The sequence below is a fragment of the Theropithecus gelada genome, chromosome 3 (genome assembly GCF_003255815.1).
Source record: "Theropithecus gelada isolate Dixy chromosome 3, Tgel_1.0, whole genome shotgun sequence".
NCBI classification, from domain to species: Eukaryota; Metazoa; Chordata; class Mammalia; order Primates; family Cercopithecidae; genus Theropithecus; species Theropithecus gelada.
In genome coordinates, this window is record NC_037670.1 from 146,416,902 (window position 1) to 146,430,558 (window position 13,657).

At 34.8% G+C, this 13,657-nt stretch overlaps 1 protein-coding gene across 3 annotated transcripts in view; it reads left to right on the forward strand.

Annotated features, from left to right (window-relative positions):
- The window catches only part of PTPRZ1 (protein tyrosine phosphatase, receptor type Z1), a 193,437-nt gene that overhangs the window by 43,277 nt on the left and 136,503 nt on the right, over nucleotides 1-13,657 (forward strand). The gene's annotated exons all lie outside the window — the stretch shown is intronic.

Here is a 13,657-nt window from a genome sequence, read left to right on the forward strand (position 1 = left end):
TAGAGGAAGTTACAGTGGCGTTAAGCCATGAAAAGGATCAATTGTTTTTGTGAAAAATCCTTGGGACGTGCCTTGAATTTAAAGGATCAAATTCATTAAAATCATAAATCATCTGTTAATCTTATTTTGCTGAAATATCCTTGGTGGTCCATGGTATTTTAAAGACCAAAATTGTAAAAAATATAATTAAAATAACAACATAATGGGATTGTTGAAGACCATGAAATAATATCCTCAATGCCTTTTCTTCTTGAGGGTTTTACTGGATACTTGCTCTACCTAAGCCTCTCGTAACTACAGAGCTGAACATGGTGTGAGATGTGTAACTTTCATTCATTTATTCACTCATGTGCCAGGCACCATGCTGATATTACATGTGAAAAGTTCCCAAGGGTTTCTTGTTACGTCTACAATTACTGCTAAGTTTCCCGTAAGTAATTTGGTGGACTGGAAACGAGGGCAAAATTACATGAAGGGTTTAGAAAACTGCATCAATTATTTTTGGATGTGTCAGGGAGATGGGGGTAGTCTTTCTCCCTGATAATCAAGACCCACTAGAGCACCACCAGATACTGCACACATGCTTCTGAATGACAGCAGCTTTGTGTGAGATGAGAAAGCTGTGTCAGGCTGATGGTATTATCATGATTCCTTAGAATGGATCACCATCCCAAATCACCAGACACTACTCCCTGATCAGGAGGGAGCAGCGTATTCCCCAGCCACTGTATTACCTGGGAGGTTCAGGTAGGAAGTGAGTGCATAGCCTCAAGGGGTCTGATGGAGGTCCTCTTGGGAAATGCAGAACTTCTTTGCCTACTAATGCCCCTTGCTCTGAGACCAGAGAGGCTTCTGGGAATTCTGTCCTCACAAGAAGCATTCATTTCATTTAAATAGTATGTGAAGCAAGACATTTAAGTTAGTTAGAGGTGCATATCATTTAAAATGGTAGGAGTTGACAGTTTCTGTAAACCATTTCTGAGGTTAAAAAACGAGGTAGTTTAAAATAATTTGTATTTCAGCAGTCACTGTTTTCTTAATTTGCCAATGAACTTGAATGACGTATTAAAGAACTTTAGGCATTGGCTCCAGTTTGTGATCCGCTTGAGCACAAAATTATGTGATCTTATTTCCAAGGTTAAATCAGTGTATCCTTGGCTAGATCTGTAATAGCTTATCAGATACACATCTTCTGTCAAAATAATATTTGCCATTAGTGAAATTAATGACAGAAGTATAAACTTCAGAAAGGTATGATCACTTAGATGCTAAAAAATCTATTAAGGAAAACATAGGTTACATTTCTATATCTTTGTCTTTCTGTTATATGATATGTAAATTCCAGGGTGTAAATCCTTTCATAAAAACACTTTTTTCTTTTTCCTAGACTTAGAGAGAAACATTGACTTGCCCACAGAGCTAGCTCCTTTGATGTGCAGTGATGCTACCTGTGGTCTGTTTTTAAGATGCTCTTTTTTGGCTGGGCAAGGTGGCTCATACCTGTAATCCCAGCACTTTGAGAGGCCGAGGCAGGCGGGTCACAAAGTCAAGAGATCGAGACCATCCTGGCTAACATGGTGAAACCCCGTCTCTACTAAAAATACAAAAATTAACTGGGCGTCGCAGCACACGCCTGTGGTCCCAGCTACTCAGAAGGCTGAGGCAGGAGAATCACTTGAACCTGGGAGGCGGAGGTTGCAGTCAGCCGACATCGCATCACTGTACTCCAGCCTGGCGGCAGAACGAGACTCCATCTCAAAAAAAAAACAAAACAAAAAAAAAAAAACTGCTCTTTTTTATTTAACCGTTACCATTATCACATTAGACAGTGCAGGAGTATGTTAATTATCTCTAGGTGTCCCAGTGGCCTAGTAAGTCCAGGGCAAAATGCCAGCAGAGTCCTGGCCAAAAACACTGCATTAACTTGTTCAGTCTCTTGACATCCTCACAAACAGAACAATAAACCTGGAGAGAAAGCATATTTGTTCCAAATGAGTTAACTATTCCAAAATAAATAATATCTAACCCTTGGCCAACAATTTGTAATTGTGTATAAAAGTAACTAATGGGATGTATTTTCCAAGACTATTAATTATGTACTGAACAGGAATGCGTTTTAAATGTTGTTCCTCTGAGTGCAATAAACCTGTGTAATCTAGGCAACCCAGTGAGCATCTTTGAGCATCTGCCACTGCAGAGGGCATTCAAATTTTCAGGCAAAATTTGGGAAATGGTGTTGCAGCAGTGGGCCAGTAAGACCTAGTGCTGTCGTTGGTCAGGATAGGTCACCAATTACAAGACTTGAAGATAAGCATATTGTGATTGGTGGTTGAAGTGAATCCTCGCTTCTTAAGGCCGACTTTGGGGTTTCACAGAATGGGCATTGTGGAGACACCAAGTTCCATGGAGAATGCAAGTATTAAAGTGAGAAAGAAAAGAGAGTACAACTGAGATGTTTGGCAAAGGGTAGAGGCATGGGATGGGGACTAAAAGTGTCCCGCAGAGGAATGTGAAGCCAATAAAATGATTCTGCTAGCCAGCTAGACCGTACTTAAGCTGTACTAATTGAGACAATAGGATTTGCACAGTTTCCGCTCACTTCAAATAAACTTTACAATACAAGGAAATAAAATGATAAATAGTAATTATTACTTCATAGTCTACTGGCAATGAAACATTTTTACGTACCAATAAAGCAGTAGATGTAATCTTTTTTGTACAGTTATGAGCAAAATCAGTGATGAATATAGCTAGGTGCTCATTAACAATTAAAAGCCTACTAATTAGAGATGTCATCAAACTGTTTAATTTTTTTTAATTGCTAGTGGAGAAAGTGGTTCTAAAATGAAGAACTCTTCAAAATGTAAACAGTATAAGCTCTTAAATAAATAGTGATCTTACGCTGCCTTTAGTCTTTTCTGGAACAAGGAAAGTATTCTGAAAAATTTTACTTTAAAAAATGTATTCAATTTACAATACAGGTGGGGCGCAGTGGATCATTCGTGCAATCCCAGCACTTGGGAGACTGGGGCGATTGGATCACTTGAGGCCACTTGACGTCAGCCTGGCCAACATGGTGAAACCCCGTCTCTATTAAAAATACAAAAATTAGACAGGCTTGGTGGTGGGTGCCTGTAATCCCAGGTGCTTGGGAGGCTGAGGCAGGAGAATTACTTGAACCAGGGTGGCGAAGTTTGCAGTGAACGTAGATGGATCGCGCCACTGCATTCCAGCCTAGGCGGCAGAGCGAGACTTTGCCTCAAAACAAAACAAAACAAAAAGTACAACGCAAAGACATAATTAGATTACATAAGGGTAGTTCCTCAAGTTTGATTTAAATTAAATATTTTGTTTTTCAGTGTTCATATTGCTCTCTAGGGAAACAGTTTATCCTTGAATATCAGGATTTGTATTTTCCATGTGCAGTGAGTGTCCATACTTATCCTTAAAACTAAAGAGCACTTCAGACTAAGAATCAGATAGCATCAGAAAACAAGTGAATAATTTATGACAACAGAAACATGCTATGCACATTAGATAAATGTCACATTGTTGTAAAAAAAGTTGCTTCACTATTGAAAGAAAAATTTCAAATGCCTGAAAAATAAAAGTCAGGAAATGATAAGTGTTGTTATAAGCACATTTTTTACAAAGAGCTCAAAATGGTTTTACACATGCCCTATCTCTTGTTACAGTATCATTGTAAGTAAACAGGAGATATATACCCCCTTTTTTAAGTTTTGGAAATACAAGCAAAGGGACGTGACTTGACCAAGGTCATCACTTAAAGAGATATATACCCCTATTTTTAAATTGTGGAAATACAAGCAAAGAGATGTGACTTGTCCAAGGTCATCACCTAAAGGCAGAATCTAAGATTTCGATCTTAAGAATAAAGTGAAAAGAGGCATAAAAAATATATGTGTTTATAGTTAAAGTTAGACAGATCTCCCTTCCTCATCCTGATTTCTTTTTGCAATATTGCCCAAGCTTAAGTAGTTTTAATGAGCAATAGCAAGTGGCTTATAAAAGATACTGGCAAATTGAAAATGTCTTACATAATTACAGATCCATTGAAAAATTATCAGTTTTTTATAGTAAATATGCTTCCTGGGAATAAAGTTTTCTTATTTCTAGACCAGTTTTTTAAAAAAGGAATTCATGCCAAAAATGAATTTTCAGTCAATACACTGGGAAAGGAGTCAAGAAACTCTGCCTTGTCCAGACATAACCACACAGTGAATCAGTCAGCCTCCTGGCAGCAACTTTAACATGACCGACACCTATTTCAGAACAGGTTGTTAACACATAAAACTGCCAGATTGTCCTGCTTAATGGATAGACGCTGACATTTGGGTTTAATTTTATCTAAGCAAAATGTGCTGTTTTAGAAATATGATAAAAATTAAAATAAGACTACTTCAAGGTTTACCCACAAAATGAAGACCCAGTGCATCTGATCATCATGGCCAATAAGATGATCTGTGAGTTTCTTGCACTTCCTGTTTTGCTGTGGTTCTTGTTTTTCATTATCTTGGTAGCTGAAGTACTTAACTTGCCTACTATGTGTCAACTTGGCTATTATTTCATAAGCTTAACTTTAAAATGCTGTTAATGCTGCATCTATCATGCAGTCTCTTGGAAGAAGATTTGAAAATGGATTTCAATTTTTTCTTTACAGTCTTAAAGGTGTAAAATACTTAAAACATATTTACATATTTATCTTTAGTTGTAGAATCAGAGACATTCTTTCAGAGTGCATAGACACTTTAAATTTTTTAAATATTTAACTAACAAAAACTCATCAAATACTTGGAAAACGTAAGAACATATGAAAAAATAAAAATCAGTCCCAATGGCACCACATAAAGAAATTTACATTTCTGTATATATGTACTATTTATAAAATTGTATCCTAACTGTTGATAATGTTTTATATCATGTATATTTCAAAAAAACATCAATAAATATTTTTGAAAATATGCTTATAATGGCTTCACCTCATTTCATATTAGGAACCTTATATAATTTATTTAAACTTCCCCCACGTTTTGTATGTTAACGTATTTTATAGTTATTCACCATTATTTTCAATGTTGTAAACATCTTGGTACATCATGTTAATCTCTGTTAATCTTTTAAAATATGTTCTTTGGAATAGAATTATTGTGTCCAATGATATGAAGAGTTTTAAGGATCTTGATAACCCTTGTCAAGTCATTTCCCAGAAAGTTTATAGTAGTTCATTCTTCTATCTGTACATAAGGAAACATCTCAAGATTTCTGGATCATCACTGAATGTTTAAAAAGTAATAATAAACCTTTGGCAACCGGCTAGCTGGAAAACTGCTATCTTCATGTTATTTTAGTTTCTGTTTCTTTGGTACCAGTAAAGTCTCACAGTTCTTTATAAATTTATTAATTGTATTTGCATTTTTAAAACTTTTGTGCTTATATTTTGCCCTTATTGATTTGTAATAATTTTGTGTGTGGAATATATTGTAATATTTGTGTAATGTGTTTTAACATTTATCAATAGCTTAATTTTACAATTTGTATTTCATTAAACATTTCTCTATACAAGTTTTAAGTGCTATATAATCATAGTTATAAATGTTTCTTCATAATATCCTTTTTTTCAGGCATAGAAAGTCATCCCCCATCTTATGATTAATTTAACGTTCACTTTGTAAATAGTTTTTCTGCATCTTTTTTAAAACATTCTTTATTCCACTTGGAATTTTTTTTTTGTATGTGTCAAGTACGATTTAATTTTTTTCACAAATAGTGTTCCCAACCTTTGAACCTTCATAATTTTCCTTATCTAATTGGGATGTTTCCTTTCTCATATATTAAATTTGCATCTATAGTAGGTTCTGTGTTAGTGCTGTTTGCTTTTTTCTATTGATCTGTCAATTCATTTTTTTTTTTAGTAATTGATAACCAAGCCTTTATTAGTTCACACTTTTTCTAACTGTTCTAGTCAATTATCACTCTCCATTTACTATTCTATATAAATTTTCAAAAAATGTCTCCAGTTAGAAACATCCTAGTGAGATTTGACCTATTCATTAATATGGAAAAAAAAAATCACAACTTCCCCAAAATCAGTGTTTCCTTTGAAGAGTGTAGTAGTTCTCTTCATTTATTTGCATTTTCTTTTATATTAAAAATAGTTCATACCTTTGTTCCTTTATGAACTCTCTTGGTGTTTTGTGCTTTTCATGGTAAATGTGAATGGAATCCCATTGTATCCTCTAATTGGCTATTTGAGTGTGCCAGTTGTCCAGAACTTCCTGAGCGACCCCAGTCAGAAGGGGGCACGGCAGATGTTCTTGCTCTGCGTCAGATTTCAGTGAAAGTACATGAGCATAAGATTTCAAAACAGCAATCTTATTTACATTGCTAAATAATACTATTATGGTAAGATAATTTAATAGCATATATTAACATAATACCTAAATATAATAACACATTATTTTTGTCATTCGATGAATTGTGTTTTCTACTCCCTTTTATATACTTTTTCTTCACAGATTGGGTTCTCTTCTCACTTATAATATTAATTTTAGCTCGTTCCTTTAATTGTTATTTGTACACAGGTTGATATTTCTGTCTCTGTTCCCATTATCGCTGAGCAGTCAACATTGGGTTTTTCTCTTATGGTGAAACAAATTCACTGTTAGTTATAGACATAAAACTAGGTAACTATAATGATTGTAGTACAATAACAATGAGTTTGTGCTTAGTGTTTTGTTGATATTTTAGAAGAAGTTTGACAGGAAAAAATGTGGTACTTCATCTACAGATTTTATTTTATACCTGAAGCTCAAGCAAAACTAGTTCAATAGAAACTATCCTCACGCATATCATTTAAGCTCAAGAAATAAATCTTCTGACATTGTCAACTTTTAATTTTAGTATCCAAAAAGTAGAGAATGATTTAAGTGAACTGTTATGATGCTGTAAAATAATATTTATTAAATTGAGAATATGTCAGTGATTCATTATCATGTAAAGAAACAGGTTACCAAATCGTGTCATTGAATTTAAGTAAAGTCCAAATTTATTATATATAAATATGTAACATCTAGAGAAACATATGTGCATGTGCAAAACTGTTAATAGCAGTTATTTACAGTACATAGAATTACAAGTGATTTTTGAAGTATTTTTGCTACCTGTATATTTTCTAATTTGTTTGAAATAGGCATGCTTCATTATGTCGTAAAGATCAAAATTATTAATATGTTTTAACAAAAAATACCTCAACTTTAGACATATAGATAAATTACATTAGCTTAAATGCATCTAAGTATAGGAAAATACACTACTTATCAAGATTAGCCTGTGACTATTTTGAGCTTTCATTGAAAAGCTTGAATACTAGACAAATTACCAACAGAGAGATTCTGTCTCTGAAAGCATGTCTAAGAGACAATAAAATCTAATTGCTCACCTTCGAGCCTTTCCTTGGTCCTGTGAGACATATGCATTTAACTGGATGTCTCACTACCAAAGTAAGCATATGTAAGAAATGACTGCCTTTGTTCTTTTCCATTATCCTTATGTTCAAACTTTCCATCTCCTTAAATGATTTACCATTTTGATTATATAGTGCCTCAGGCATCTACTTTTCATCTCTTTAAACTTACTCTTAAATAAAGAGGTTACCTGGACTCTTATAACTCATATTTTTCCAGAATTACCTCTTTTTAATGATATAAATTAAAATATCCTCTTATTTTGCATAAAGATGCTATTTAAGTTTTGAGACATTCAAAAGTACTTTTATTTTGAAGCCTTTGAAGAGAGGAGGAAACCAAAACTCTGCTTTCTAACACTGGAAGGTAGCTGAAATTGGAAAACAAATGGCTTGATATATATACTATAAAAAAATGGTAGTTTTTAGGTCTTTTGGTTACATCTGAAGTGGTTAACAGTAAGTGCAATGTTTGAACTATTACTATAGCCTAAACAAATCATACTATTTGAATTACCGTAATTAGTTAAATTAGGTTTCATAAATGTCGTTGCATATATACTGAATAAAATTTACATTCCAGATGGGTAAAGATAGGCTATATGATCATTTAACTTGACAGCAAGCCAATCCTTAACATTGAATGACAGGAAGATCCACAGAGAAAATTTGCCATGTATAATATTGTAGACTCTGTACTCGTGGGCAAATTTAATTTTACCTGGAAAGTTTGTCTTAGCAAATCATGGTTTTGGGTTAGATCATAAACTCAGCTTTCTTATCAAATGGAGAAAGACAACAATAGTAGAACATCTGAAGATACAAAGTATTTAATAAGCAGGTGATGTGTCCATAGGTGTTCTTTAATCAAAAGTTGATTCTGGCTGGGCGCAGTGGCTCATGCCTGTAATCCCAACATTTTGGGATGCCAAGGCGGGCAGATCACTTGAGGTCAGGCGATCGAGACCAGTCTGGCCAACATGGTGAAACCCTGTCTCTAATCAAAATACAAAAATTAGCTGGGCGTGGTGGTGCATGCCTGTAATCCCAGCTACTCGGGAGGCAGAGGCAGAAAAATTGCTTGAACCCAGGGCGTAGGTGTTGGGGGAGGTGCGGAGGTTGTAGTAAGCCAAGATCATGCCACTGCACTCCAGCCTGGCGATAGAGCGGGACTCCGCCTCAAAAAAACAGTTGATTCTCTTCTTAAAGGAATTCCTGTTTTTATTTTATTTTCAGGGAAAATACTTATTTTGTTTCCAGTGACAGATGATTGTGACTGCTGTCACTATCAACCATTGTTTATCAATGCCACTTCAGTCTTAAGCATGTCTTACTGTCACATTCTTTAGTGGATGATAACCACTCTGATGACAGTATACTATCTCCAGAGGGTTTTAAGTCCTTCAAGCCTTCACAAACCACCTATGTTTCTTCACAAGCACACATCCAATCCCTTTCATTTCAGTTAAAATATGTATTGGATTATTTCATACTCTTCTTTGAAAATTTTCTTCAAAATATATGCAACATACGAAGTACATTCAATGCCATTCAGTCAACTCAGTAGACTACCTCCTCGCTTTTAAAAGAAATCTAGGTAAGAAGAGAGAGTAGGATGAAAGTTAAAAGCGTGAAGATGGATAGTGAGCTGTCACCAAAAATAAGTTCCTAGTGATCTATGAAGATCCTACATGAGCGCTCCCTGGCCTCTCAAATCTTGAGTTCTGTGATTTCTCACTTCTTGGTCCTCATGCCTTTTCCTCTACCTGGAATATTCGGTCCCTTTCCCCAGGTCTCTTCCTTGTCAGACTTCTTCAAGATCTTTAATGGTTCATCTCTAATTCTATGATTTCTTTGCCACATTTCTAGACTTCTGCTACCTTTTTATGTCCTCGGAAATTCTTTAGTAACTTCTTTAAAGGATGTGAAATGTGCAAGAACTATCATCTACCTTGGACAAATTCACTTTAAGAGATACGAAATCCTAGACTTCAAATTTAGATCTGTGGTTATTTTCTATCTGAAAATTCTTTTTCTTAGGAGGACTGTATTTCTCTCTATTATAGTAATATTTTGACCACTTTATTTGTGGCAATAACATGTGTATATGTGTTTGTGTGTGAATTTTGTCAGAGCACTGCTGCTAGAATTTTTAGTAGAATGCAGGTGATAAATTGAAGATTTATCTTGCCGCTTCAGTCTTCTGTTTCATGTTAATCAACATGAAACAGAGACCTTCTTTAGGGTAAGGCCACAATCAGCAGCATTTTTAGAATTCAAAACATTTTTAATGACTTTTTTTTAGTAGGAAATGAGCACCCTGATTTTAACTTGGTGGGGGAGTTTAAAAAATTTGAGAAAAGATGTTTTCCTTGATAGGGAGTTATCAAGGAAAACAAAACTTTGATTTCCTTTACATAAGTAAACAGAAATGAAATATGTATTTATAATACATATACTAAATAAATATATGTATTTTTATATATCCTTGTATATATACATGTTTGCATATATGTGAGTGCTCAAGGTAAGTTCAAGGTGGAATGAGTTAAAAGGAGAATGTTTAGGTTATCTGACATAATATAAACCAAATTTCTCTGAATTTCGTTAGGAGGTTAGAAAGCTGCTTCATGAAGAATATTTTTAGGACAAATTTTAAGATAACCTTAAAAAAGATTTGCTAATATGTATTTTCTTGTTGTATATCATGTGAACAGTCACTTCCTGAAATTTCTTAGTTTTATCACTACAAAACAGTCACACCATAACAGCCTTGTCAAATATTTTAAATGGAAAGAAACAAAATATACAAACTAAAGAAACTGAAATCCACAGAAACAGAAAAAAAATTCTTTATTTCATTATTTTAATGGATCTTAAAATGCGTAAGCACTTTAATAGATTCTTTTTTATATAGGATTTCCTGGTTTTCAAAGTATATAATGCAACAAAAAGTGAACCCGGCTTCTTTTTTTCTTGTTCATTGGAGCTATCACATCTCATCTATCAGACCTCTAAGTAGAATTTTTAAAGTGGGGTACTCTCTCACGCCCAAGCACTATGTAATTAGCATATGAATGTGTAACGGATTGTTTGAAGTAACAATTAGGGGAACAATACATAAAGGAACTGAAGAGAGCTACCAACACCTGGGAATCTTGTATTGAAAAAGCTTTCTTAATGTAAGTAATTAAAAACCAAGGATAAATGTTCATTGTGTAGGGATAAAACTCTACAAGGAAAGCTAAAATTCTGCTGATGTTTTGCTGTTATCCTTTAGAATGAATCATTAAAACAAGAGCTTACTGTTTTATTTATTTCAATAGAATGCTTGTTAAATGCAGGTTTTGCATGGTATCTGATCTCCTGAAGTCACCACAATGCATAACAAAATGTCTTACATTTCTAAAGTATTTATACTTAAAATATATTAGAAATGTCAAGGAATCTTTTTCCTATGGCCAGTGCAAAGTTTCAGAGAAAATTTCAGTTGATTGCCAGCTTAAATCACGTATACAGTCAATTCTTTATAATTTATTTGTCCAAGTAATTCCTGCTAATGAACCTGTAGCCCGCTGTATTGCTTTGCACTATTTTGTGTCTCTTGAAGGCAAGCATGCTATAGAGACTCCTGCTGAGGCAGAGCACCTTAGGAGAGTAACCAGTAGCTCAGGATTTGTAGGAATCCTTGATATTGAGGGAGGATAAATGAAGTGGAAGTCAGGGAACCCCGCATTGTGGTTTCCATTTTTTATCACTTGCTGCCTGTACAAACCACTTACATTTTTTGGCATAAATCTTCTTATCTCTAAAATAGGAATTACTTTTTTCTACACTGTTAAAAGTCTCAGTCAGTAACCTTTTATGGCCCTTTCTAATTATCCAGTTGTATATATTCATTTGTAATAAAGAAACTCTTAACCCCAGGATTTAACTTAAATCAGTTTAGTCTTAAATAACTAGCATTTTATGGAACAACCCTATTTGAAAAATAAATTGTGAGCCTAAGATTTCATTGGTAAGTAGAAAGTGAAACAAAATTATGTATGAATATTCATAACAGCATTATTCATAATAGCCCAAAATTAGAAACAACACGAGTATGCATTACGTGATGAATGGATGAATAAAATATGGCATATTCAATTGTCAAAACAAAAATTGCACCAAAGTTAAACAGGAAGGAAATACTTTATTCAAGGCTGTTGCAGTAGGGGAGAGAAGCTAGATCTGAGTTTGAACTCAACACACATGAAGCAGGCTGGGTTCGGTTTTTAAGTGCTGGAGTGAACTTGTGGAAAAGAACTGCAGGACATTCAGGGCCATAAGCTGTCTGTGTTTGCTGATTGGCTTTATCTAAACTACCTCTTGTCATAAAGATAGGAGTCTATCTAAATAAATTTAAGTTTATCTAAGTAAATTCGTATCTTTATGACAGGAAGTCGTTTTTACAACTTGGAGCAAGGTGCCCCACTGAAGTTAGGCTCTTACCCTCCCACCTAAACTGGAAGATAAAAGTGCTGTCTCTCTTGTTGATTACTTTTCAAAGAGGTGGTTCCCGGGTCCTTGAGAGGTACATTTCTGGATTATAAAGTTACCAGGTGGCTATTAAAAAGATTTATGTCTCACAGGAGTAGAGCAAGAATTACAAACCAGACACAGTGGCTCATGCCTGTAATCCCAGCACTTTGGGAGGCCGAGGCGGGCGGATCACGAGGTCTGGAGTTGGAAACCAGCCTGACCAACATGCTGAAACCCCGTCTCTACTAAAAATTCAAAAAAAGTAGGCAGGCATGGTGGCGCGCGCCTGTAATTCCAGTTACTCAGGAGGCCGAGGCAGAAGAATTGCTTGAACCCGAGAGGTGGAGGTTGCCGTGAGCTGAGATCACGCCATTGCACTCCAGCCTGGGTGACAGAGCAAGATTCCGTCAAAAAAAAAAAAAAAAAAAAAAAAGAATTATAATTACAATTTTCCTAAAGTGAATTCTATAATAAAGGGAAATCAAGGGCCTATGGCCAAGAACAACTCTTTCTAAAGTTTAGTCAAACCAAGGGGAAGTTTAAGGCTGTCCTGGTCACCCTATGATAGAATATTATTGGACAGTGAAGGAGGATGAAGTATTCATACATGCTGTGCCATGTATAAACCTCAAAAACATTATGTGACGTGAAAGAAGGTGATAGCAAAAGGCCATGTATTGTATCATTCTGTTTATATGGAAATGTCTAGAATAGTCAGATCTATATAAACAAAAATATTAGTGTTTTCCTAGGGCTGGGGGATGGGCGTGGGTGTGGGGTGGCAGCTAAGGGTATGGAATTTCTTTTTAGACTGATGAAAATGTTCTAAAATTGTTTGCAGGAATGGTTACAAAATTTTACAAATACTCTAAAAGCCATTGACTTGTACACTTTAATGGATGAATTGTGTGATACATATATTATATTTTAATAAAACTATTGTAAAAATAGATTTATGTTGAAGTGTGTTATATAGCCAATAGAATATTTACTTAATATATAGATTTTTAAAAATTTAAACACGACCAACACCTTTATTTTTCCAAAGTAGATTTTGGCCTTGGGTAACCTATGAATTTTAAGTGTGCATTTCTGATAGCTGGCCTGCCTTTTAGTTTTTAAAAAATAGTAATTTATTACCATGTTGTAATAATCAGAGAGTATATAACATGGAAGAAAGAAAAATAAATTCTGAAATGTCCTTGAGATATTTGCATCCAATAGAGAAAACAAACGTATACAGATAATAAGAAGTAATTTCGTACTGTATAAACAGTGTCAATGTATGAATGAATAATATTCTACAAGTACATTTGTAAACTAGCTCTTTGTAGCTTTGTCTACATAAACAGTTCTGTCATCACCAATCAGGTTCCAAACCTATCCTGCAAAGATTTATTTTACCCACTACGTAGCTGAAATGAAGTATTAATGTTAGTATAGTCAGGGATTAAGGGACAATCATACAAGGAGGAGAATGAATCTGAACACTCCCATTTGTTGGATGCAGGCGTGGCTCCCAGCAAAATTTTGAATTATGCAAAGTGAGACTGGTTTTCACCCATCTTCTTTTGTCTATCCCTTGCCCCATGTTCTAGATCTGGAGACTCTCTCTCTGGGTCATGGGGCATTCACTACCTTTATGGCCCTAGG